This window comes from Lepidochelys kempii, chromosome 10 (genome assembly GCF_965140285.1).
Source record: "Lepidochelys kempii isolate rLepKem1 chromosome 10, rLepKem1.hap1, whole genome shotgun sequence".
Lineage (NCBI taxonomy): Eukaryota > Metazoa > Chordata > Testudines > Cheloniidae > Lepidochelys > Lepidochelys kempii.
Window position 1 is genome coordinate 25,835,465 of NC_136389.1, and position 26,146 is coordinate 25,861,610.

The window sequence follows — 26,146 nt, forward strand, 5'->3', positions numbered from 1 at the left end:
GTAAAAAGTGTTCCAGCACCACTGCCAGTCAGCACTGCTCAAAAAAGTATCCAGGCCTGTATGCCCTGCTAACAGCCAGCTAGTAAGAGGGAATGTGATCTGCTTTTTAGGTTTTGTCTTGAGAATGGTCAGTTACTTCTTATTTCAGATGGTACTTAGAGCAAATCTGTCAATAACGATTATGAAATAGGGCACAAGGCCTTTCCAAAGTGCTAGGTAGATAATGGTAGATGAAGGATTTTTGTTATAGAAAGGAGGCATGAAATACTGGTTAAGTAGAAGACTCCCAAGTTGGAAGATGGGTTCTGTTCCTGGCTTTGCCATTGATTTGTGTGGAGAAAGTGTGTCTGAGAAGTGACCCTGAAAGCGACATTGTAGGGTTCCATGGTTACTCATTCTCATGACTTCGAAATAGTGCTGATGAAGAAAAAGGAGGGCAGCACAAGATTTGGTGTGGACTATAGACAATGAAATGAAGTTGTTTTAAAGCAGGGATCAGCAACCTTTGGCATCCGGCCTGTCAGGGAAATCCACTGGCAGGCCGGGAAGGTTTGTTTACCTGCAGCGTCCGCAGGTTCAGCCGATCGCAGCTCCCACTGCCTGCGGTTCGCCGTTCCAGGCCAATGGGGGCTGTAGGAAGCGGCGGCCAGCACGCCCCTCGGCCCACACCGCTTCCCGCAGCCTCCATTGGCCTGGAACAGCTAACTGTGGCCAGTGGGAGCTGCGATCGGCCGAACCTGCAGATGTTGCAGGTAAACAAACTGGCCTGGTCCGCCAGAGGATTTCCCTAACAGGCCACGTGCCAAAGGTTGCCGATCCCTGTTTTAAAGGATTCTTACCTTTTCCCGGAATAGATGATACCCTACAGAAGCAGGTTCTATCTGGTTTTCCACACTGGACCTTAAAAGTGAATATTGGCAAGTGGAAGTGGATCCAAAAGACAGGGAAAGGACCTTTTGTCTTAATGCCAGCCCTGGAAGTCACGGTGGATTTTCAAAGTCCAACCAAGAGTTTGCCATTCCCACATCATCATAACAAAAGTACAATGCCCCTAGCCCTCCACACCCATTCTCAGTTGACCCCAGGCACTAGCATAATAAACACAAATGATACTTATGCCCTTGTTGACTTCTGCCAGTTCCATTGCTTCTACTAGGTTTACACCAAATTGGTGTAACTTTTGGTCCTGAAATTGGAACTTAGTTGATGTGAAGAGGTAATAGAATCCAGATTCACACCCATAGCTGTTGAGCTCACGATAAAATTGTATTTGCTCACTATTTGGCTCTGAGCCCATCTGTAGAGCTGGTCTGCAGAGTAGAGGTGCTGGTTTTGCACTGTTGCTTTTCAGAGTAAAGCTACTCTCACTTTTCTGTGCCTCAGGCCAGGTGTACATTATGGGCGCGACAGTGGCAAAGTTATTGCACTGTAGCTATGCCACTGCAGTGCCATAGTGTGGATGCGTCCTACACAATGGAAAAGGTTTTTCCACCTTCTCGAGTGACAGTGGCTAGGTTGATGGCAGCATTCTTCTGTCAACCTAGCTGTGCCTATGCCATGGGTGAGGTTAGCATACTGGGCTTTGGGTAAAATGGGAATAATAAGTTATCTTTTAAGGCTTAATTAATTGTTGTGTTAAAACATTTTTGAGCCTCGCTAGAAGATACTATAGAAGTCCAAGGTATTATACTTGTGTTTTTCAGACTGCCAGCCGGATGATCATTTAGTAGGATTAGTCTAACTTGCACTCTACAAAGGGTTAAAATGCTATCTGAAATGACTCCTGCCCCTCAGGCTGTTGTAGAGCTTGTGGTTTATGGGTATGTTGCCTCAGCCTACTACTGCTTTGTGCAGCCACAAATCTTGCTTATGCCATGTACTGATTTTTATTTTAATCAGTGTGGGAAAACAGAATTTGTTTACTGACCCTACTTGCTGTAGTATTAATTGTGCTATCAAGGCCTGGTTGGGAAGGGATCTAATTGGACAGAAGGTAAAGTGGCTACATTCTCTGTAATACAGGTAGTTGGTCATGTATACATTTGCAGAGGAAACAGTTTTGTGGCATTTGAATGTTAAATAGCACTTGTCCTATATATCTTAGCTAAATTAACTGAGAAGTTTTGCGTGAGACTCTAAACGTTTTATTTTGTATTAAAGTTGATTAAGCCCTTACCTTGAAATGATGCATAAGTGCTTTCGTATATTAAATTAGTCACTATTAGAAGTGTGACAGATGTTCTTGTTCAGAGCGTGAAAATCCAATTGTATCTAGTGTTTCTGGTCCTGGGAAAAATCTGAATGTGAATCTATGTGAGCAGACTTGAGTCTAAGGGCAGACAGCTCTGCTGCCTTTGCTGCTGCAGGGTGAAATTGACAAGACTTGGTTCAGTTTCACTTTGCTGTTGCTTTGGGAAGCCCTGGATGTATCAGCCTGAGCAGAGACCAGAGCTGGTCCCTAGGGAGTAAGATTCAGAAGTAACAAGAACTTTCCATCTTTACAGCCAGATTACAAGAGAAAGATATGCACCTTCAATTGATGCAATTGTCCGCTGGCACAGCAAAGAGTATACACATTACTTCTCTCAGTCCGATTGGCAGCAAGTTTATTTTCAACCTGATCCCAATCTGTTTCATACACAAGGAGAGTAACGAGACAAGAACTGTGGCTTGACTGAAAGGAAATATAAAGCATGTTATATAAAGTATCATTAGCATGTTGACAACAAACACTCTAGCTCCAAACAGGTGTTATGTCTCCCAAGTGCTGTACAAACGCCAACTAATCCCCAAAACACCACTATGAAGTAGGTAGATATCATCCCAGTTGTATAGATGGGGACACTGAGGCACAGAGGTGAAATGACTTACAGAGGCCAGTACTGTGAAGCATTGTCAGATTCAGGATTACAGTTCAGTAGTTTCTGGCTCCCTCTCCCAAACTTGATCTGCTATCTTATGCTGTTCTCATTTAGGTTTAGTTTTTCAGTTTGTTTGTTTTGTGGCCTAACTTTGACTCTGAGTTTTTAATATGGTTCTGTTGTTGTGCTCTGATTGCTTGGCATTTGCTAAACTTTCAGGTGTTTGACTACAGGTTAGGGTAAAATGCCTCTGGGGTTGCAGTAGCTAGAGTAAGAGAGTAGTATTTATAAAATCCTATTGTCATTGCTCAATAAATCTGCCTTTTTGCCATGTTTACTATAAAAATTACTGTGGGCCCTGAAGTGGTTTAAAAATTGAAATATATTAATCCTGCCACTCTCTCCTGATTACTGCAACTGCTGATTTGGTTTCATAATTTTGTTTTTGAAAGTACAGATTCCCAGTCTTCAGTTCGATTGCTTAGGAGAGCTGTTCCATTATATATAAGGTGCGTGCAGTAGTTTAAATTATTCAGCAGTCTAAAATTAATTTAATTGATTAATAGGGGACGAGTTTCCAGAGTGATACCTGAACCACATCTTCTGTCAGAGCGTTAACTTGGTGAGGATACTATGAGATTTCTTTTTTCTTGTCTATTCTCTTTTTTAGAAATACTTCAGCAGGAGAATCCCTTACAGGAGCAGAGGAAACTAAGCACTACTGTGCAAAGATGCAGTGCTGACCATCTCCTGCTACTGAAGGTCTTCTGTGGTGTGGTAGAAGGAGGAGCAGACCCTAAGGCCATGTCTACACTACAGCCTATGTCAGCAAAACATATGTCGCTCAGGGGTGTGAATATTCCATCCCCCTGAGTGATATAAGTTTCTCCAGCATAAGTGATAGTTTGTACAGCACTGTGCCAGCAGGAGAGCTTCTCTGGCCGACATAGCTACTGCTGCTCGTTGAGGTGGTGTTGTTTTGTTGACTGGAGAGCTCTCTCCCATTGGCATAGAGCAGCTACACAGGAGATCTTACAGCAGTGCAGCTGCATTGGTGTAGACATGTGCTAATATACAAAATGGAAGAGATGCACAGAGATGGGGAGAAAAGCAGAGAAAAGTAGCCATTAAATGGGCTGCTAGCGCTTCCCTGTTAGAACTCTGGTATCCCCCCTCTCTCCCTGCTTTGAGAGTGTGTATGGAAAATCTGCTCCTTTTGTCTGATGCTAATGGAATTTAAATAAGCCTGAGAAATTTGTCAGTTAGTGCAGGTTAAGTAGGTGTGTCATTATGTGGTGGGGGTTTTTTTATTTGTTTTTTGGTCAGGGGAGATGTGGGAAGAGACACTAAATTTTATGCATGTGGAGTATGGTTCTAATACTTTGTTGTGGTAGAATATCTACCATGGTCTTGAAAAGCTTGTTTAGGGACTAATCGATTTTCTGGGAGGTAGGGAGAGTTTGACAGATCAAAGACATTTCTTCCACCTTCTTCCTTCCTCCCCAGAAACTGAGAATTCTACTCCTTCTTCTCTACAGAAATTGAGAATTTGTCATTTACTAAGATGATAGATAATTGGATCTTTGTGACTCATTAATTGATACATAAGTAGATTGGTAATGATGTCTCAGTCACAAACTTTAGATGGATTGGTTTTAGAGAGTCTGAATGTTGGATTAGACTCAGATTATTAGACTCAAATGTTTAGGTTGATTTATAGAATGACGAATATGAGACGCTGAGATGACAGGTGCATTATTGCAGGGAGAAGTATAGAAAAGAAAGGGAAAAGACTTTGGTAGCCTGAGGTTACTTCACAGCACCAGTGAGGGGATCAAGTTATTTGTATAATATGTAAGTAGCTGCTGGCATCGCACCACAGCACTTGTTTCTTGCTGAAACATTTGCAAGGAAAATGTCCTTATAGGATTAATCTTTCTGAATCTGTCTTTGACTAATCCAACAGGTATTTGTGCTGCATAAATACTTACAAATATAAACCTACACTTTTTAATATGATTTAATTTTTTATCGAAGACCTTAGTTGGGGAGGAAAGTTAGGGTATGTCTTCACTTAGGGGGACTATACTGGCATAGTATAGCCCTGTCATGTAAGTGCAGTCTATACCTCCCCGAATGATGTTGGCCATGTCAATTGGGAAGCACTCCTCTGTTGTCATAGCTGCGTCTACACTGGGGGTTATGGCGACATACCTATGTCAGTTGGGGTGGGTTTTTTTTTTCACACCCCTGACCGACACAGCTATGTTGATATAACTCTTTTAAGCGTAGACCAATACTTAGTTGTGTTTTAATTAGTTCTGATATGTCTGTAACCACTTACACCTGATGCTGGTGGTAACTGTAATTGGAAGGACCCAGAATTCCAAGTGGTTTGGGAAGTTTGGCACTTGGTAACTTAATAAAACTGTATTTTGGAGTGCTGATGGAGTGGTGTGAGAGAAGCCATCCATCCAGCTCTGTTCTGAACTGCATTGCCCGACCTTCATGTCTGAGAGCCTTGAGTGTAAGACTTCTGCAATGTTCAGTGTGTATGTGTTAGCAGTAATTGAGCTGGCTGGAGAGAGAGGAAAATGTGAGTGGATACTGGGCCCCAGTCCTACAACTGAAACCATGTGGACAGCCCCTTACACTCCTTGTGGAGCTCTGTTGACTTCCTTATGATTTTATATCGGAACAGGAATCTGTCCACATGTTTTGAATTGGAGTCTTAGTTTGTACCGTATGCTTGTGTACTGCAAAAGTGGGAGCTCCAAAATGGAGATATATCCATAGCGTTCAGAGATTAGTCTGCTGTGCTCTAGTTTTTAACAGTTGTTGTGGTTGTGAATCCTGAATTTCTGCTGATTTAACATTGTTCAGAACTTGATGATAGAACTGGCTGTTTGTTTTATGCTAACTTGCCTACATAATAGTATGTAATGAAGCAACTAACTAGGAATTCCATATAGAAGTAATTTGTTAGAGGTGCCCTGCAAAGGATTACAAAAATTGTTGAACTTGAGTCCCTTTTTTACTAGGATACGTAGAAACTATGAGAACATTTTAATCTCTCTCCCCCCCTTATCCCCCCCTCCCCCCGCTTCTTTACATTTAGAAATATTAGGAGTGAAACGTCTGGTCGTTCCTGGAGGACTGCCTGGGTATGCGATAATGTATGTATTGTGTGCTCCCACACTTTATCTGAACTTGGTTGGACCTTTGACAAAATATTCCTTTGTCCAAAGTGTATTTTAGTCATTGAAGTTGAATAGGTGTTAACAAAAAGTGCAGATTTAAACAGCCTGTTTAAAATATATGTATATTTTTTCCTCTCTAAGTAGTTCAGCTTTCACTCTTAACTCAAGTGACGGTGGCATTTCACTAGTTGTCCAGTCTTCCAGGACAGATGCAAAAGAAACAAGCAGAAGCCGCCCTCCACCAACTTTCCCATCTCTTCTTACTCATCATACAGAAGCAAATAGTAACACAAACATATTACCTTCTCCCCACCATCTACAGGTCACCATTAAATACCTTTGACCTAGCCTGACTTAGCGATATGGGCTAATGTATGGGCCCCCTCCTTTTGATATTTTGGTTTATTGATTGAGCTGTAGTTGAAAAAAAGTAGTGTCTGGATAACTATTAGCTTTGTTTTGGACCTTGAAGCTAGTATGCGTGATGGGGCAGAAGTTGCAGAGCCAACTGTTTGTGTTTGTTATAATTTATAACAAAGTAAAGCTTGTACAACTCCTATCTTACTGTAAGCTTTTTAAAGGTTTAAGTTTAATCCACGTTTACAAATGGAATTTTCAGATTTTTGAATGATTAACTTGTTAAAATGTATTCTTGCTAGGTTCTGCAACAGTTATGTAAATGATTCAGTAGATGAAAAAAGCTCCAAAACACTTTGTGGTCTATGTACTGCAAAGGGCCACTTCTTTCAACCCCAATTAATTTTGATTAGCAGTTTCTAAAGGCTATCGAACAAATATGGTGCAATGAAAATAGTTCTTAATTGCTTATATTGCTTTCTGGACGCTGTTGGTTCTGAGTCTGTAAAGCAAATTTGAAATACAGTACCTCAAATTTGTTTTACACACTTATTACGCAACTTCCTGTCTTGAGAGACTGTTCCAAAATATCCCCCAAATATACAATTCCACTCCTCTTTATTTTGAATAAAGCCACCTCTGTTATGCAACTTATTTATTTAGTTATTTGTTGGTGTCCATAATGCTGTCAAGACAGGTTTCATGGAAGTATTTCGTGATTGAACTATCCTTGTGAGTTCATGAAAAGAAAGAAAGGAATCTCTGCAATTTTCACGGAATATGTATATAGTACTGTTCACACCCATATGGCTTAATTTAACTTCACAACATAATGTTTCATTTTTAGTATCTAAATACCACATTCATCCTAACGTTTCAAGCTTTTGGTAAGCATCTCAATCAAGTGAGTAGCTGGCAAGCTATTAAAGTACAGTAGAATTTCAGAGTTACAAACACCTTGGGCATGGGGTTGTTCGTATCTCTGAAATGTTTGTAACTCTGAACATAACGTTATGGTTCTTTCAAAAGTTTACAACTGAACATTGACTTAATACAGCTGCCATAAACATACTGGTAAGGGTAGCATAAAATCCCTCCTTCACCTGTAAGGGGTTAAGAAGCTCAAATAACCTGGTTGGCCCAACCTGATCAAAAGGATCAATAAGGGAAGAAGATCCTTTCAAATCTGTGGGGCGGGGGAGGTTTTGTTTGCGTGGTCTTTTGTTGTTCTCTCCGAGACAGAGAGACCAGGGCAGAAAAAAAAACCCTCTCCTAAAACCCTACCAGAAATAAGCATCTAGATGACAAAAATTGTAAGTAAAGCAAGGAAATACGTTAGATTATCTTTTGTTTTAGCTTGTGAATTTTCCCTATGCTAAGCGGGAGGTTTATTCCTGTGTTTTGTAACTTTAAAGTTTTATCTAGAGGGGAATCCTCTGTGTTTTAAATCTTACTACCCTGTAAAATTATCTTCCATCTTGATTTTACAGAGGTGCTTCTTTTACTTTTTTCTTTATAATAAAGTTCTGCTTTTAAGAACCTGATTGGTTTTTAGTGTCCAGTCTCTGATCACCTTGTTTACCTATTTAGTTGGTATATGATTCTCAAGCCTCCCATGGAAAGGGGGTGAAGGGCCTTGGGGGGATATTTTGTGGAAACAGGAACTCCAAGTGATCCCTTTCCTGAATCTTTGTCTAACTCACTTGGTGGTGGCAGCGATACCATCCAAGGACAAGGAAGAATTTGTGCCATGGGGAAGTTTTTAACCTAAGCTGGTAGAATTAAGCTTAGGGGGTCTTCCATGTGGGTCCCCACATCTGTACCCCAGAGTTCAGAGTGGGGAGGGAACTCTGACAACAGCTTTGAAACTTTACTACACAGAAGAAAAATGCCACTTTTAACCATCTTTATTTAAATGAAACAAGCACAGAAACAGTTCCTTACCTCGTCAAATCTTTTTTTTTAAACTATCCCTTTTTTTGTCTCTGCTGCCTGACTGCGTACTTCCGGTTCCAAATGAGATATGTGGTTGACTGGTCAGTTCGTAACTATGGTGTTCGTAACTCTGAGGTTCTACTGTAGGTAACTGACACTTGCAGTTTCTATAGAAAAAGCTCAATCCTGTTTAAATATATATTTTTAGTTGTATTTTATTTTATTTTATTTTTTATGGTGGAAAGAGGGAGCGCCTAAAGGTAAATTTTTTCAAAGCACCTCAGTTCATGTTCAAAAATGGGGTGTTGGAAGCAATATAAGCTAAATTGAAAAAAAGGTTCTCTAATTCCAGAATAAGAGTCCACATGTGGTGTCATCCCGGTATAGCTACAGCTTTGTAGTTATACTGGCATAGTTATGTGGGTACATTTCCTCATGTACACAAGTGCTAAATCACTTAGGCACTTTTGAAAAATGTCACCTTTTTCAAAGGGTCTGGGATAGGCTTTTTCAATAGAAATGAAATAAATCCTGGAACCGCATGCATCTTTGTTATTTGAAGTCGATGCTCTGCCCACATGCACGCAGTTGCAGAAATGGGGCCTGAAATTTGTAACAGAACAGGATAGGAACCAAAACGCATGTGCTACTCTATGCTACTCTGCCTACAGAACAGTTGCAGTGAAGGCACAAGTGATAGGAAATTCAGATTGTTCAGATTAATCCCTTTCCATCTGTAGTTCAGTTTGGAGATAGATAAACTCATTGTGACTGAAGTCTATCAGTAAGGATGGCATAAAAAGTATTACATATTGCCTCTCTGCTTCAAGAACAAGCATAATAACGAATAATAATGGCTAATAATGAGTTGATGTGGGGTGCAGAGATCTATAACGGCATGAGCATTCTTTGCCATGGGCCATAAAACATTGATTATGGAACATTGATTACACATGCTGATCCACATGCTTCAAGGTAACTTGTAGACAGGCTAAAGCTTTAGAAACACTTGTTACTACGCAGGAGTGTTATCTAGTGGTAAGGTGTATGCCTTTTTCTGTCTCTCTCTTATTTTTCTTTTAAACTCTAGGTGAAAGCCTCCCTCACCCCTAATATGTGTGTGTTAATTACATGAGTAAAATTCATTCATCTTTACACATACAAAACTGCACCTCCCCTTCCCCCCGCCTTCCTGCTCTGGCCTGGCTGGTAGCATCCTGGCACCCTTTCTTTCCCTTGCCCTCATTCAGTGTCCTTGCCCCTCCATTCTTCCTCCCTCCCCAGACCCCAGTTCTTTCCCCATTGTGAACTCCCTTCCATGTTTCCTTGTTCCATATGCTCTCTCCCTCCTCTCCACAGTCCCCCTCCACTTTCCCCGTGTTCTGCCTGGGCCTCGTAGGGGGACAGGGTTAGCTGAGGGCAGTAGACCTTGTTCCCACTGGGAACAATAAGAGATGGCAGCCATCTTTACTAGGAGCAGCCTCACTTTTACCTGAAGAGACTGTGGAGAAGTGGCAGTCGCCTTGGCTGAGGGCAGTATATGGCTTCCATTCCATTGAGAGCCATGGGACATAGTAGCCATTTTAAGCAAGGGAACTTGGGGGGAACGTGAGGAAAGCTCCTGCTTTCTTCTGGCTGGATCTGAGTGCAGCATAGATACCCAGAACCAGGAAAAATGTAGTAACAGTGTGAGAGTTGGCAACTCTGGAGCCGGGGTCTGGTACTGGGACCCCTGGATTCTGTTCCCAACGTGGGAGGAGAGCTGTTAGAACAAGGGGCTGCACTGTGGAGGGGCTGAGATCTATTCCCAGGCCAGTCACTGTTCTGGCGCAACTGGCGGCCTTCTAGCTGGGTGCTGGGAAATGCCAGGCTGTAACATGGCAGTCTTGCCGCAGAAACCAGCAGGCCGATCTTGCTGGGGCAAGTGCCTCCTGAGCCGGGCTGAGTGCCCTCCTCCACTCCCATTGGCTTCATTGAGTCAAGGGTGCTCAACCACAAGGCAGAATCGGGCCTCAGGGAGTGCAGGTCCTGAAAGGAAGTGTCCTTTATAGGCTTACTTGACTGTCCTGATGCTTATAGGATGGTGAGCTATATCTCGGGTCGGGGTAGAGGAAAGATTGTGAGTGGGGGGGAAAAGTGGGACAGCATAATAAGTTGCTGTGGCCTCGTCTACACACAAACTTGTGCTCGTTTAATGAAAGGTATAGTTATAAATGATTCAGTTAACCACTGCAAGCTAGTATGTAGATGTTCTTATTTCATGTTAAGGTTTTGCTTAATCCTGTGAAGCAAACAAACAAAAAAGTTAAATCAAAGCAAGCCACTGAATTTGAAAGTAGTGTGCCCACACTAGGGGCTTGTACCATTTAACTAAAGCAGTTTATAAACTGATCTAGTTAAATCATTTCTCAGTCCGTGTAAACAAGGCCTTAAGCAGTTTCTAAACCAATTTAGTTAAATCTGAACAACTTCTGTGTGTAGACAAGGCCTTAGTTTTAAGATTCAGGCAAACTGAGCAAATCTGCATGAAATAGGATAGTTTAGATATCCAGATCGCTTGGAGAGGGAGTTCAGGGTAGAGGGAGACACTGTCCTCTTCATAGTTTGGTTTTAGATAAGGCCCAGTGATGTTTATTGAGCCTGGAGGATGAGCCCCCTGTACCAATTTACCTGTGGCAGGCTGCACCTAGCTCACTTTTTTCTGTTTGTTTAAAAGCATCATTTTAAGGTTCCTGATTGATTCCCTTCTGCTAAGCCTGTGGAAGCAAGAAACTGCAGCAGCAGTGGTGAATATCATATTACCCAGAAGAGAGAGTCTTGACTTTTTTTATTTTTGATAGGGCTGTCTACAGGATATTATTGAATAATGTTTGTACCCTGTATAAACCACTGAAATAATATGCATGTTGTCTGATGCACATCTCTCTTCCATTCTCCTCCTTAAATCTGATATTGTTTAAATGGTGTCTTCTTGTGTGTTTACATTATCAATAGAATATACTGACCTGAAAAAATGCCCCCTAATTTATGAATGCACCTTATAGATTGTGTTTATGCCTGATTCGACCTTCTTGTAGACAGCTCCTTGCTATGTAGTAGCTGCTTTCTTCTGCTACCTCCATGGAAGGTTTTGGTAAAAAAAAGGTTAGCTACATTCTTAAGCAAAGATTTTCTAAGAGTTTGCCTTGCACCTAATGTATCTGCCTACTTTGGAATTAGGTTTCGAATGTACCTGGGGCATAGTCTGGCAATGCCAAAGTTGTTGTTAACATACTGCGTGATTATAGCAAATGGTCTCTTTTCCCAATGCATGTTTAATTAGACATGAGAGCATGACTTGTGTGTCATAGTGCTCCCTGTGTTTTGTAAAAGCATCAGCACCTCAAAAGCACAGTGCAACCGCTCTGGACTTTAGTGTTAATTGACGTATCTGTAGGAGTCTTGGAAAGTTTCCTCATATGCAAACTAGTATATTACTAAAGGGGAAACTCTTGGACAAGCTATTTCACAATCTTTGTTTTGTAAGTACTTGACTTTGCTGTGGTTTGGGAATAGGAGCTCAGTGCTCTCAAAGGATGAGTACTTTGAACAAAGCTTTGAATGTGCACCTGGCATGTCAGAGTATAGTTGAAGGCTGGAGAAACCTGCTTGTCTGGTTGCCTTGGCTGAGTAGAAATTTTGCATATGTTGAAAGGGATAGGAGTCTTACGAGGGATTGACACCACATTTTGGGGCAGAGCAGTTTCTTCAGGAGAGGAGAGTGAGAGAGCAGAGTCGCCTAAGTGATCCCTCTTCGCCGGATAGGAGCAGGGAGCAGAGGATGGAGAAAGGTATTTGTAGAGTCAGTTTCATCAATACTAATAATTTTCTCCCTTGTTGAAAACACCCTTGTGAGCATCAACGGAACAGGAAAACCCTTGAAAAAAGATTTTTAAAAGGAAGTAAATTCCGGACACATCATCTATCAGAAACTGGGGTTTTAAAAAATTAGTCAGCTTCACAAATGTGGTGTTGACAGCGTCCCTTTAAATCTAATCTCATGCCACAGGATACCAGGCTTTATGCAGAATAGCTAAGCAGGCCTGTTTGTGCCTCTGCACATGCAGTCAGTACTGTATCCTCTCAGGGACCACTTTCAGGCACACTACTGTCTTCTGTCCAGCTGATGTTGTGCCCCAGCTACAGCGAGCCCAGGTCTCTTCTTCATGCTCTGATGTTACTGCACATGGAGACATTGGAATATGCCCAGCTGAGTTTTCAAATGATAATCTCTTTGAAGCTGTATGGACTGGATGTAGATGCTACTGTGTTTTGCGAGTGAAAGAGAAACTGTTCATAAGGAGCTGGTCTACCTTGGGAACTTCCGTCGGCCTAGCTATGTCTCTCAGGGGCATGAAAAATCCACACCCCTGAGAGATGTAGCTATGCCAGCCTAACCCCTAGTGCAGACAGTGCTAGGTCTAGAATTCTTACATCGACCTACCTACTGCCTCTCGGAGAGGTGGATTATGTATGCCAATGGGAGAACCCCTCCTGTCACTGAAGTGCTACAGCGGCATATATGTACCCAAGCTGAGAGATTTCTTGAAATGTCTCTCATAACTTGTCTGTTTAGTTTCATGGTCCCTGTCCTGGTCAAAAGTGAGATTAGATTTCCTTTGTAGTCTATTATTGTGCCAGTAGGAATTCATCACTTTGGGAAAATAGTTTCTGCATTTTTTGAGGGGCTGGAGGCTTCGTTTAGGGTGTGGGGTGCACAAAGAGGACAATGACAATAAAAATGACTTTTTATATAGCCTACAAATAGGGGTATCTTTTGCATAGTTAATATTCTCTCCCCCTCTAACTTTTTAACCTATCTCAATAGGTTTTTGCAGCACTTAATAGGAAATTTCATAATAAAGATCACAATACCCCAGAGTAAGGAATAGCTTCCATGTACTGTTACTGATGTGATGTGTATTTGACAGATCCTATATTTATATATCATATGTTGGCGTTCCCATGTCATTCAAATGTTCTATTAGTTGTTTGAAAAAGATAAACAGCAAAAAAATACTTAGCATTCTTGTGTATATGCGTGTGTGTGTGTATATCTATATATATTAGGGCCATCAAGCGATTAAAAAATTAATCGTGATTAATTGTGTGATAAATCGCACTGTTAAAGAATAATAGAATACAATTTATTTAAATATTTTGGATGTTTTCTACATTTTCAAATATATTGACTTCAATTACCACACAGAATACAAAGTGTACAGTGCTCACTTTATATTATTATTTTTAATTACAAATGTTTGCGCTATAAAAATGATAAAAGAAATGGTATTTTTCAATTCCCCCATAACAAGTATTGTAGTGCAACCTCTTTACCATGAAAGTTAAACTTACAAATGTAGAATTATGTAAAAAAAAAACTGCACTCAGAAATAAAACAATGTAATCTTTAGAGCCTACAAGTCCACTCAGTCCTACTTCTTGTTCAGCCAATCGCTCAGACAAACAAGTTTGTTTACATTTGCAGGAGATAATGCTGCCTCCTTCTTGTTTACAGTGTCACCTGAAAGTGAGAACTGGTGTTTGCATGGCACTGTTGTAGCTGGCCCCAAAAGATATTTATATGCCAGATGTGCTAAAGATTCATAAGTCCCTTCCTGCTTCAACCACCATTCCAGAGGACATGGTTCTGCTCGATGACGGGTTCTGCTCGATAATGATCCAAAGCAGCACGGACCAATGCAAATTCATTTTCATCATCTGAGTCAGATGCCACCAGCAGAAGGTTGATTTTCTTTTTTGGTGGTTCCATTCTGTAGTTTCCGCATTAGAGTGTTGCTCTTTTGAGGCTTCTGAAAGCATGCTCCACACCTCATCCCTCTCAGATTTTGGAAGGCACTTCGGATTCTTAAACCTTGGGTCAAGTGCTGTAGCTATCTTTAGAAATCTCACATTGGTACCTTCTTTGCGTTTTGTCAGATCTGCTGTGAAAATATATGATTAAAATGAACAACATGTGCCAGGTCATCAGCTGAGACTGTTATAACATGAAATATATGGCAGAATATGGGTAAAACACAGAGCAGGAGACATATAATTCTCGCCCAAGGAGTTCAGTCACAAATTTAATTAACGCATCTTTTTTTAATGAGCGTCATCAGCATGGAAGCATGTCCTCTGGAATTGTGGTTGAAGCAGGAAGGGGCATACGAATGTTTAGCACATCTGGCATGTAAATACTTTGCAATTCCAACTACAAAAGTGCCATGCAAACACCTGTTCTCACTTTCAGGTGACATTGTAAATAAGACGCGGGCAGCATTTTGTCCTGTAAATGTAAACAAACTTGTTTGTCTTAGCAATTGGCTGAACAAGAAGTAGGACTGAGTGGACTTGTAGGCTCTAAAGTTTTACATTGTTTTGTTTTTTTGAGTGCAGTTATGTAAAAAAAAAATTCTACATATGTAAGTTGCGCTTTCATGATAAAGAGATTGCACTACAGTACTTATGTGAGGTGAATTGAAAAATACTATTTCTTTATCATTTTTACAGTGCAAATATTTGTAATAAAAAATAGTAATATAAAGTGATCACTGTACACTTTGTATTCTGTGTTGAAATTGCAATCAATTTATTTGAAAATGTAGAAAAAATCCAAAAATATTTAGTACATTTCAATTGGTAATCTATTGTTTAACAGTGTGATTAAAAGTGCAATTAATCGCGATAAATTTTTTTAATCACAATTAATTTTTTTAGTTAATCGTGTGAATTAACTGTGATTAATTGACAGTCCTAATATATAATATGCTTTGATGGAAGGTTACATTTGTTAATAATTACAGAGTATTTTGTGTTTAAATCTGCTCGTATTTTAGTTGACATCTGGGTGGGGTTTTCGAAAACATCTAAGTGAAAATCTCACACCTATGTATAAAGTTATATTGATGCTATAAATGGCACCATCTAAATATTTTGCTAATTCATTTATACATATTAATTATATCAGCTTATTGCCTCAAAGCGCCAGGCACCTTTGGGGCTCCACTCTGATAGACACCTGGTGTCTGGTGTCTGTCAGAGTGGAGCCTCAAAGGTGCCTGAGGCTTTGAGGCAATGGAAGGAAGTCTATCCTTCAAAGTGTCTGTAATCTTAACAATAAATAAATAAATTAAATAAATGCAAAATACAAGCATATTGATCCAGGTTTATAGTTGGAAAATGTCCAGTGAAGGAAGAGTGTGTGTGTGTGTGTATGTGAGAGAGAGCAAATGTAAGGCTGTTAAAAACAGATGGGTTTATTTTTCAGCAGGCAGCAAGAACTGTGCATCTTCACCTTCTGTTTCTATTTATTTATTGGCATTTCCATGGCACTCAACGCCATAGCATAAAAGAATCTCAGCAGACTCCTGAGTTAATCCTCATAACCACTTTTGAGTTAACAAAGTGTTGTTAACTCCAGTTGTACAAGTGGGGAAACTGAGGCACGTCATCATTAAAGGACTTAGCCACACACAGAGATAGTAGTAGTGCAGAAACAGAATCTATATCTCCTTACTTACTGTTCTGTGCCTTAACTTACACTTTCTTCTCTCTTCTGTCCTCCCCACGACTAAAACAAAGTGCCGTCTACCCCTACCTGTGTCACCTTTGCCAGGGCTCAGTTAAGAAAATGTTCAGATACCTTCAGAAAACCCTGCATTTATACTTCGTGTCATCTGTTTGGGATTAGCTAGCATTGCACTAATGCGTAAGGAATTTTTCACTTGGAATTAGACTGTGCTCTGTTGTTGGAGCAGGACCTTTTTGCTTGGAATTGAAAATAGTACTCAGAGATAATGTTTTCCATTCCACCAGCGTATGTAGTTCCAGGCTGAAATGCTTCTTACTGATGAAAGCTCTGTTTCAAATGAAACTACAAATGGATGCAAGCTGCCTTAAAACTGTTTGTTCATTTTGAAAATGAGGGTTAGCTTGAACTTGTGCAACAAACCAACTCTCTTCTTGTGAACCCTGTCTTTGCAGAGTTTAAATTTGTTGGCCTAGAGGTATGATTCGTGCTCTGTGGGTATGAGGATCTGATTTAAATCCCAGAAAAGCCCTTGAAGAGATTGTAAAAATTAGCTGTACCTATATATTTGTAAGCAAGGGTCATCATGTGGCTGAGAAACCAGAGTGGAATGCAGGGGACTTGGGTTAAATTTCAGTGTCTGCTGTAGATTCCTGTGTGACCGTGGTCCATGAATAAATCACCTAACCTTTTTGGACTTCTGTTTCCCCATCTGTCAAATGGGGATCACACTTCCTGGCTTGTGAGTGTGTTGTGAATATAAAATTCATTTCAATCAATGCTCAGATACCCCCATGATGGGGGCCATATTAGAACGTACAGAGAGACATTTTTAAAAAGCCAAATGTAATGAAGAAAAATCTTTCAGTGGGACCCTCTGCAGTGCTGTCTATTGAGTCTGTAAATAGAGAATCAATAGTTGTGAGAGTTGTCAATTGTCCTCGGTTGTGTTACTATGTTCACAACATTAATTCTGAACCCTATTGATGAACACTGAAATATCAACATTAACTCCCTTTCACTGCTAATAATTTTAACAGAAATAGTCACCTGTTTGGGATAGTGGGAAGACCTTAAGTAGAGTGTCCTCTCATCTGGTTGAAAAGGCCATGATAAGATTTCCTTCAGTCAAGACTATTCTAGAATAATTTTATGGGATGGGATTTTAAGAGGAGCCTTTTGGGAGCTAGGGTCAATTGGGAGTTCATTACATGATTCCCTTACACTCCATTGAAATCTCAGCTGTGTTAACATTTACCTTAGTTTTGACTATGCAGCCTGACCCCTGCAGGAACCTGTTTCAGCTCAGGGCTTTATGACATATTTTAAATATGTTATCATAAACTTTGACATGACAGCTTTCTAGGTTTCTTTTCAGTAACATTGCTGATATTTAGAAAATACTTCGTCTCACGGAGATAACATAAACTACAGAAATGCACCAAATCGTCCTTGATCAATGCTCCTATAACCCTTCCTTTGTCGTCTTTGACAATAAAGTTGCTGTTGTCAGTGGCTTGTAGGTTACACAGTCGGTATTGTTTGTAGGGCCAATCTGCCACGTTATATTTTTGTCATCAGAATACATATTGATTGTGTGAAACCCTATTTCCAAACAGTGTTAGGAATTTATATTTTAATTGATTGGATTGTAAGTATTTTGGAAATATTTTGTTTTTCACTCTGCCCTGGTCTACACTACAGGGTTAGGTCGAATTTAGCCGTGTTAGGTCAATTTTAAAATGACTGCTTTTACACAACCAACCCTGTTCTGTCAACCTAAAGGGCTCTTAAAATCAACTTCTGTACTCCTACCCGGCGAGGGGAGTAGCGCTAAAATCGACCTTGCTGGGTCGAATTTGGGGTAGTGCAGAGGCAATTCGATGGTATTGGCCTCTGGGAGCTATCCCAGAGTGCTCCAATGTGACCGCTCTGGACAGCACTTTGAACTCCGATGTGTTAGCCAGGTACACAGGAAAAGCCCTGGGAACTTTTGAATTTCATTTCCTGTTTGGTCAGCGTGGCGAGCTCAGCAGCACAGGTGACCATGCAGTCCCCCCAGAATCGCAAACGAGCTCCAGCCTGGACCAAAAGGGAGACACTGGATCTGATTGCTGTATGGGGAGAAGAATCTGTGCAGGCCGAACTCCGATCAAAAAGAAGAAATGCTAATATATATGCCAAAATCACACAGGGCATGATGGAGAGAGGCTACAACAGGGACACACAGCAGTGCTGCGTGAAAGTTAAGGAGCTCAGGCAAGCCTACCAAAAGACAAAGGAGGCAAACAGTCGCTCCAGGTCAGAGCCCCATACATGCCGCTTCTATGATCAGCTGCATGCCATTCTAGGAGGGACCCGACCACTACCCCACCGCTGTCTGTGTACACCTGCAAGGGGGGAGTCTTATGAAACAGGGAGGAGGATTTTGTGGATGAGGAAGAGGAGGAGGAGGAGAATCGTTCTCCCCGGCAGCCAGGAACTTTTCATCACCCTGGAGCCAATACCCTTCCAAGTTAGGATCCCTGACCCTGAAGCCGGAGAAGGCACCTCTGGTGAGTGCACATTTGTAACTACAGTACAGGGTTTAAAAGCAATAGTGTTTAATGTTTGATTTGCCCTGAAGACTTGGGATGTATTTGCGGCCAGTACAGCTACTGGAAAAATCTGTTAACGTGTCTGGGGATGTAGCGGGAATCCTCCAGGGACATCTCCATGAAGCTCTCCTGGAGGTACTCTGAAAGCTTTTACAGAAGGTTTTTGGGGAGGGCTGCCTTATTTCGTCCTCCACGGTAGGACACTTTACCACACCAAGCCAGTAGCAAGTAGTCTGGAATCATTGCAGTACCAAGCATGGCAGTGAATGGTTCTGGGTTTTGGTCGCATTCAAGCAACATTTGGTCTATATCTTTCTGTGTCAGCCTCAGGAGGGTGATATCATTCATGGTCACCTGGTTGAAATAGGGGAATTTTTGTAAGGGAACAGTAAAAGGACCCCGTTCATGCTGGGCTGTTTGCGCTTGGGTGAAAGGATCATCCCGGAGAATAGCCATGTGGCAGGGGGAGGGGTGAAGGGATCATCCCAGAGAATAGCCACACGGAGGGGTGGAGGGAGGTGTGTGCTGCACATCCACCCGAAAACCGCAGCCCCTCCCTTTAAATGTGAAACCCAACCGACATTGCTTTCTATGGGAAAGGAGGGCGCTGCAGTTTGAAACCATTCCCACATGTTATGAAGGCATAAGAAGCCAACCCCGGGTACCCTTTGACTTAACATGGTTGCCTGGAAATGGAATTCTGTTGCCCAGCCGTGTGTGATGTGTCACCATACCGGCAGGCGCTCAATAGAAAAGGCAAAATGTGACCTTGTACCTAAAGCACATGTGCTGTCTGCTGTGAATTGCTTGATTCACTGTGAAAGAGTCTCCCTTTTGTTCTCAGAAATGTATCATCTTAAATTTTACTCTCCCTTTTTATCCTCCCACAGGTGCAAATGTTTCTGTGCTCCCCCTATTAGCTCTGTCCCTGAAGTTATCGTAGATTAGAAGGTGAAAAAAATGCACTCGCGATGACATGTTTTTGGTGCTTATGCAGTCCTCCTGCACTGATAGGGCACAGCTTAATGCATGGAGGCATTCAGTGGCAGAGGCCAGGAAAGCATTAAGTGACAATGATGAGCAGAGCAGGAGGTGATGCTAAGGCTAATGGGGGAGCAAACGGACATGATGAGCTGCAGGAAAGCCAACAAGAGCACAGACCCCCACTGCATCCACTGTATAACCACCTGCCCTCCTCCCCAAGTTCCATATCCTCCTCAGCAAGACTACCAAGAATGGGGGGGGGAAGGCGGGGGGAGAAGGCTCCGGGCACCCAGCCACTCCACTCCAGAGGATGGCCCAAGCAACAGGAGGCTGTCATTCAAACAGTTTTGATTTGTAGTGTGGCTACAATAAGCAAAGTGGCCTTGTCCTTCCCTCCTCCCCCACCCCACCCGGACTACCTTGTCAGTTATCTCACTTTTTTTTAATTAATAAAGAAAGAATGCATGGTTTCAAAACAAGTTACTTTATTTCCTTTGCCAGCTGTGATCAAAGGGGGGAGGGTGGTTGGCTTACAGAGAATTAAAATCAACAAAGGGGGTGGGTTTGCATCAAGGAGAAACACACACAACTGTCACACCGTAGCCTGGCCAGTCATGAAACTGGTTTCAAAGCCTCTCTGATGTGCAGCGCACCCAGCTGTGCTCTTCTAATTGCCCTGGTGTTTGGCTGCTCCAAATCAGCCGCCAGGTGATTTTCTTCAACCTCCCACCCCGCCATAAACATCTCCCCTTACTCTTACAGATATTGTGGAGCACACAGCAAGCAGCAATAACAATGGGATTGTTGGTTGCACTGAGGTCTAACCTAGTCAGCAAACAGCACCAGCAGGCTTTTAAATGTCCAAATGCACATTCTACCACCATTCTGCACTTGCTCAGCCTATAGTTGAACTGCTCCTTACTACTGTCCAGGCTGCCTGTGTACGGCTTCATGAGCCATGGGAGCAAGGGGTAGGCTGGGTCCCCAAGGATAACTATTGGCATTTCAACATCCCCAACGGTAATTTTCTGGTCTGGGAAGTAAGTCCCTTCTTGCAGCTGCTCGAACAGCCTGGAGGTCCTAAAAATGCGAGCATCATGCACCTTTTCCAGCCATCCCACGTTGATTTCGGTGAAATGTCCCTTGTGATCCACCAGTGCTTGCAGCACCATTGAGAAGTACCACTTGCAGTTTACATACTGATTGGCAAGATGGTCTGGTGCCAAGATAGGGATATGCATTCCGTCTATTGCTCCACCACAATTAGGGAAACCTGTTGCAGCAAAGCCATCCACTATGACCTGCACATTTCCCAGAGTCACTACCCTTGATAACAGAAGGTCAGTGATTGCATTGGCTACTTTGATCACAGCAGTCGCCACAGTAGATTTGCACTCTCCAAATTGATTCCCGACTGACGGGTAGCAGTCAGGCATTGCAAGCTTCCACAGGGCTATTGCCACTCACTTCTCAACTGGCAGGGCAGCTCTCATCTTGGTATTCCTGCGCTTCAGGGCCGGGGAAAGCAACTCACAAAGTTCAAGGAAAGTGGCAGCCACTGTGAATCATCCTATACCCGCAACACTATGCGGTCCCACCAGTCTGTGCTTGTTTTCCGGGCCCAGAATTGGTGTTCCACTGTATCATCCAGCCCCACTGCTGCCATGATGTCCCAATTGCCATAGCCCGTGCTTTCAGGAATGTCTGTGTCCAGGTCCTCCTCACAATCGTCCTCGTGCTGGAGTCTCTTAGCCAGGTTCTGCACATACTGCAGGATAATGCGCGAGATGTTTACAATGCTCACAACAGCAGCAGTGAGCTGAATGGGCTCCATGCTTGCCATGCTATGGCGTCTGCATGGGTAACCCAGGAAAACAGGCGCGAAACGATGGTCTGCCGTTGCTTTCACGGAGGGAGGGAAGGAGGGGAGACTGACGACATGTACCCAAAACCACCTGCGACAATGTTTTTGCCCCATCAGGCATTGGGAGCTTAACCCAGAATTCCAATGGGGAGCGGAGACTGTGGGAACTGTGGGATAGCTACCCACAGTGCACCACTCCGTGAGTCAATGCTAGCCACGGTATTGAGGACGCACTCCACCGATTTAATGCGCTTAGTGGGGACATACACAATCGACTGTATACAATCGATTTCTAAAGATCGACTTCTATAAAATCAACCTAATTTCGTAGTGTAGACATACTCTTCGTGGAAGATATGCACCGGGGGCATCTCTAAAGAATGTGTATGGTGTTGAATGTTATAATGTGTCTAGTGAGTTTGTGGTTCCGGATTGTTAGCCCAGTAAGAAGCTGGAGATTAAGCCTCTTAAAGTAGCATTTTCCTTGAGGTTTCAGTGGTTGAGTTTGACCCGAGTCCCTCAATCTGCTGATGAGTACAGACTGTGACTAATTTGAATGGATACTAGGTAAAATTCTAATAAGTGACATAGGCTCCTAAATCCCATTGACTTTGAATGGGATTTAGATGCTTTTGAAATGTTGGCCTGCTAACTATATTGTAGTTGCATGGAAACAAATGCCCCATTTACTTTAGCAGTAATACTCTAAAAGCACATGTTTTAACAAATGCAAACATTTTAAAGTACCAATACATACAAGGAGTGTGATTCTTCAGGAAGTTATTGATTCATGTTATCTGAAATACTAATTAGGTTCAATGCTCAAGCAAGTAAACCCCCAACAGAAATCGAGGAAAAATCATGAACTTTTCCTGAAATGTCTTGTCCAAAGGGGTTCCATGGCATGTAAGACCTTCCCAGTTTGCACTCTGTTGGCAGATTGCTTTTATTTCTTTACGTCAATTGATTCACAACTATCTGGCTGTCCTTGCAGGTCTTCTGTTACTTCTGTCTTCACTGTCCCTGTCCTGTTCCTTTGGTTTATTTGTTGCATTTCCTTGTTGCATCGTGCTTGAAATTAGGTGATTAGCCCTCTAAGGCAAGGGCTGTCTCTTGCTCTGTGTTTTTATGTAACATCTAGGTTCTGATCCTGATTTACAACCTCTGGGCTCTACTGTAATACGAATAATAAGTGAGAGTCAGGGAAATACATCTGCTTTGGTCATAGGGTGGGCAGGGGGAAGGGAGGGGGAGAAGAGGGGAGAGTACGAAGGGTTACAAATACCTTACAAATGAATGGTAAGCCCTTTTTTGGACATTGATCACATTTTATTTTATGTCAACAATGCAAAGGGCACAGGGATAGGATAAAGTGAAACAGTAAGGTGAGTCAGCACACTTCAAAATCTTTATAGCCTTTTTGTGTGTAAATGTCTTTGCAGGCCATCTATATATCAAACTAAAATAGATTAATGTGCTTCCGGCTGCTTCCCATCCTCCCCTGCTTTACAAGGCACAGGGGAAATACAGTTACTTTGTGCTTTGCTTGTTATAGATATAAGCAAAATGCCAAGGGTTTCTTCTCTGTGTCCCCTGACGAGTGGATTCAAATGTGTATAACCTGGTAAAAGCCTTGCTTCTTTGTAAAAATTTGTACTGATGCTGGTACAACAGCCCATGTCACCTCTGATTTGTTCAGTTTTCAAACTGGAATTTTAAATCACCTCTGTTTTACTTTTGCTTTAGGGTTCGTTGGAGACATCTTAGGTCTCTACTGCCATTGGGGTTGCTCAGCCCTTGAGAGCAAAGAAAATAAATAAAGAGACCTTTTGAGTTTCAGTTGTAACACTGGGGTCTCTTCTTGACTTCCTCAGCAAAAGCTTGTTCAGCAAATCACTAGGAAAAAAAAATTGGGAAACCCTATGGCTTTGGCACTGTTGTCCCAATCCCTGCCAAATGTTGAGCCCACTTACATCAGGGCTGACATTGGCCAATGACTCTAAGGCTGTGTCTACACTACAGCCTATGTCGACAAAACTTACGTCGCTCAGGGGTGTGAATATTCCACTCTCCCTCCAGCAACATACATTACACCATCATAAGCATATGATGGGGGGAGGGATAGCTCAGTGGTTTGAGCATTGGCCTGCTAAACCCAGGGTTGTGAGTTCAATCCTTGAGGGGGCCATTTGGGATCTGGGGCAAAAACTGGAGATTGGTCCTGCTTTGAGCAGGGGCCTGGACTAGATGACCTCCTGAGGTCCCTTCCAACCCTGATATTCTATGATTCTATGATAAGTGTTCATGTGCACAGCATTGTGTCAGCGGGAGAGCTTCTCCGGCCAACATGGCTTACGCTGCTCACGGAGACAGGGTTTTTATGCCAACGGGAGAGGTCTTGCCTTTCAGCATAGAGTATCTGCAGCAGCGCCGCTGTGTCCAAGGAACAAGACGTACCCCAAGGAACCATCTGTGTCCAAATAATCTGAAAAAAGCATTTATTTCAGCAGGGCGTTGGGGCCCTTGAGGATGTGGTGTGAAAAGTTCAAGCCTTGCTAAAGGGAACATGAAGATCTTGTCTCTTCCACCTTACCCTCTTGACACCTCAAGTAATTAAACCAAGAAAGGTTTTTCCCTGATGTCTTCATTCTAAAGAGGCTGCTTTAATTTTATACTTGATAGTTTCAATAAGGAACTAATGGGAATGGAATTGTTGTATTGACAGCAAGAATGTGACTCTTTTAGCTAAGGATTCGCTCCATAATTCATGGGAAGGGGTGTGTAGGAGTCTGAGCAGGGTGTGAGATGGGTTTCTTTTGTCTGGTTTGAACAACTCCAGTTTGAATCAGCTTTTGGTCTTGGTGATATGTTTTCTGGAACTGTTAGTTGCTACAGCCTATAATGTGGATGCAATTATACCAGTATAGCTTATGCCCCCGTATTCCCAGTTATACCAGTATAGCTATATCGGGGTAAGCACTTTTATTTTGGTGTAAGTGTACCCACACTGGGGGAGTTGTCCTGCTACATTGGTATAATTAAGCAGCACAGCATCTGTGTGTAGAGGAGCCCTTGATCACATTCCTTCAAGTGGATGGGTGAGTGGGTGGAGGTGTGTCAAAGAGACTCAGTGCTTCAAAGTGCTGTTGTTTACTCTTCTGTTATTCACTGAAATATACATGAAAGTAAAAGAAAAGAGAAGCTTAAATCGTAGGTGACGTTGTCAGTGGGTTTCTACTCCATGTACCAGCAGCTATAGCAGTTGTTTATGTATTAAATTAAAAAAAATAATGCTATTACATTTAAAAATAATTAAACCAGGATCCTTTTGCACTGCCATATGAAACCAGTTCAACAGGGCTTTCACTCAAGAGAAATACACAGGGTATAAGCATATACTGTAGCCCCAACAAGAAGGTGTCTGATTGTAACTGGCCAAAACCAGTCAAATGCAATTTGGGAAGCTTTTCTTTCCCTTGTTTCCCTGACTAGTCCTTTCACTAAGAGGTTTTTACTTTTTCTGGCTTTTGTATTCCTCATCACCACTCCCATGCCTTTAAATGAGGCTTTTCGTGTATGTGACATGGTCTCAGTCCTGTAATGCTGGGAAAATAAACTCCTGAGAGTTTTGGATTGTTTGTGTCATTAGAAACACAGAACTTGAGATTGGGGTAAGGAAAGGAAAAGACCTTTTTTCCTTTCCTGCTATTCAAAGTGGGTAAGGACAAGACTGGCTGGTGTTCATGGGATTGGGATTCTTAATTTAAATATGGAGTATTTGCCTCTCCATCATTGGTCTGAATCCAACCCAGGTGGTAAGGACAGACAGTTACCATTGAACTGCAGTGTGGTCTCAGTCTAGCCCCAGTGGGTAGATATGTTCTTATCAATGTGACACCCTTTTGCGGAGTTTTGGCAAGAAGACCAAGAATTTGACTGGTTTGGAGAATCGGGTCAGTTCTGCACTACAAACGTTTCCCAGCATAGCTCGTCACTCATGGGTGTGATTAGTTTGTGACCTCTGACCAACACAGCTGTGTAGTGTAGATGCAGCTGTACCAAAAAAACGGCACTTTTGTTGGCATAGCTTATTTCACTGGGGGTGGGGGTGCATGGAATAAGCTATATCGACAAAAGTTTTTGCTGGTGTAGTCTGTGTCTACGCTAGGAGCACTTTGCTGGTATAATATACTGGCATAGCTCTACCAGCAAAGCGCTCCTAGCATAGACCTTGCCTCACTTATCTTTTCCCTAGTGATGGTTCCTCCTGGTCTGGGCTGAGTTCTGCTGAATATGGCTTGCACTTCCACGGCCTCTGCAGTACCTGTTCTGTGAACAAATTTCTGTAAATTTCAGTCTTCTGGGCTGCAAATCCAGCACTTTTCATATACCTAAAAAAATTCCCTTCCAGTTACCAAGTAAAAGGAAAGAAAAAAGAGCTGTGTGTTTCCAATAGAAATTCCACTTCTTCTATGAGTGGAGGCAGGCCAGGCCTTTGATTCTGGATCAGGGTTTAGGACCAATCCCAGATTTTCTGCCTCCAAGCCTGTAGAGAATGCAGACTTTAATCTGTTTTATCAAATAAAAAAATGTCTTAGGCAGGAACCTAGGAATGCTTTTTAATTTTATGGGTTTTTTTATATAGGTAAATTGTCAATATACATGAAATGAGACTAGCTATGTTAGAAATAGGGCAGCAAATCTGTGAGCCAACAGATGGCCTTTGGAAATTTTCTGTGGGAATTTCCCGATGCAGTTTGTGAGAACTAGCTGATAGA

The 26,146-nt window shown here is 42.2% G+C and overlaps 1 protein-coding gene across 2 annotated transcripts in view; it reads left to right on the forward strand.

Annotated features, from left to right (window-relative positions):
• CARHSP1 (calcium regulated heat stable protein 1) overlaps positions 1-26,146 on the forward strand; it is a 59,562-nt gene that overhangs the window by 11,881 nt on the left and 21,535 nt on the right. The gene's annotated exons all lie outside the window — the stretch shown is intronic.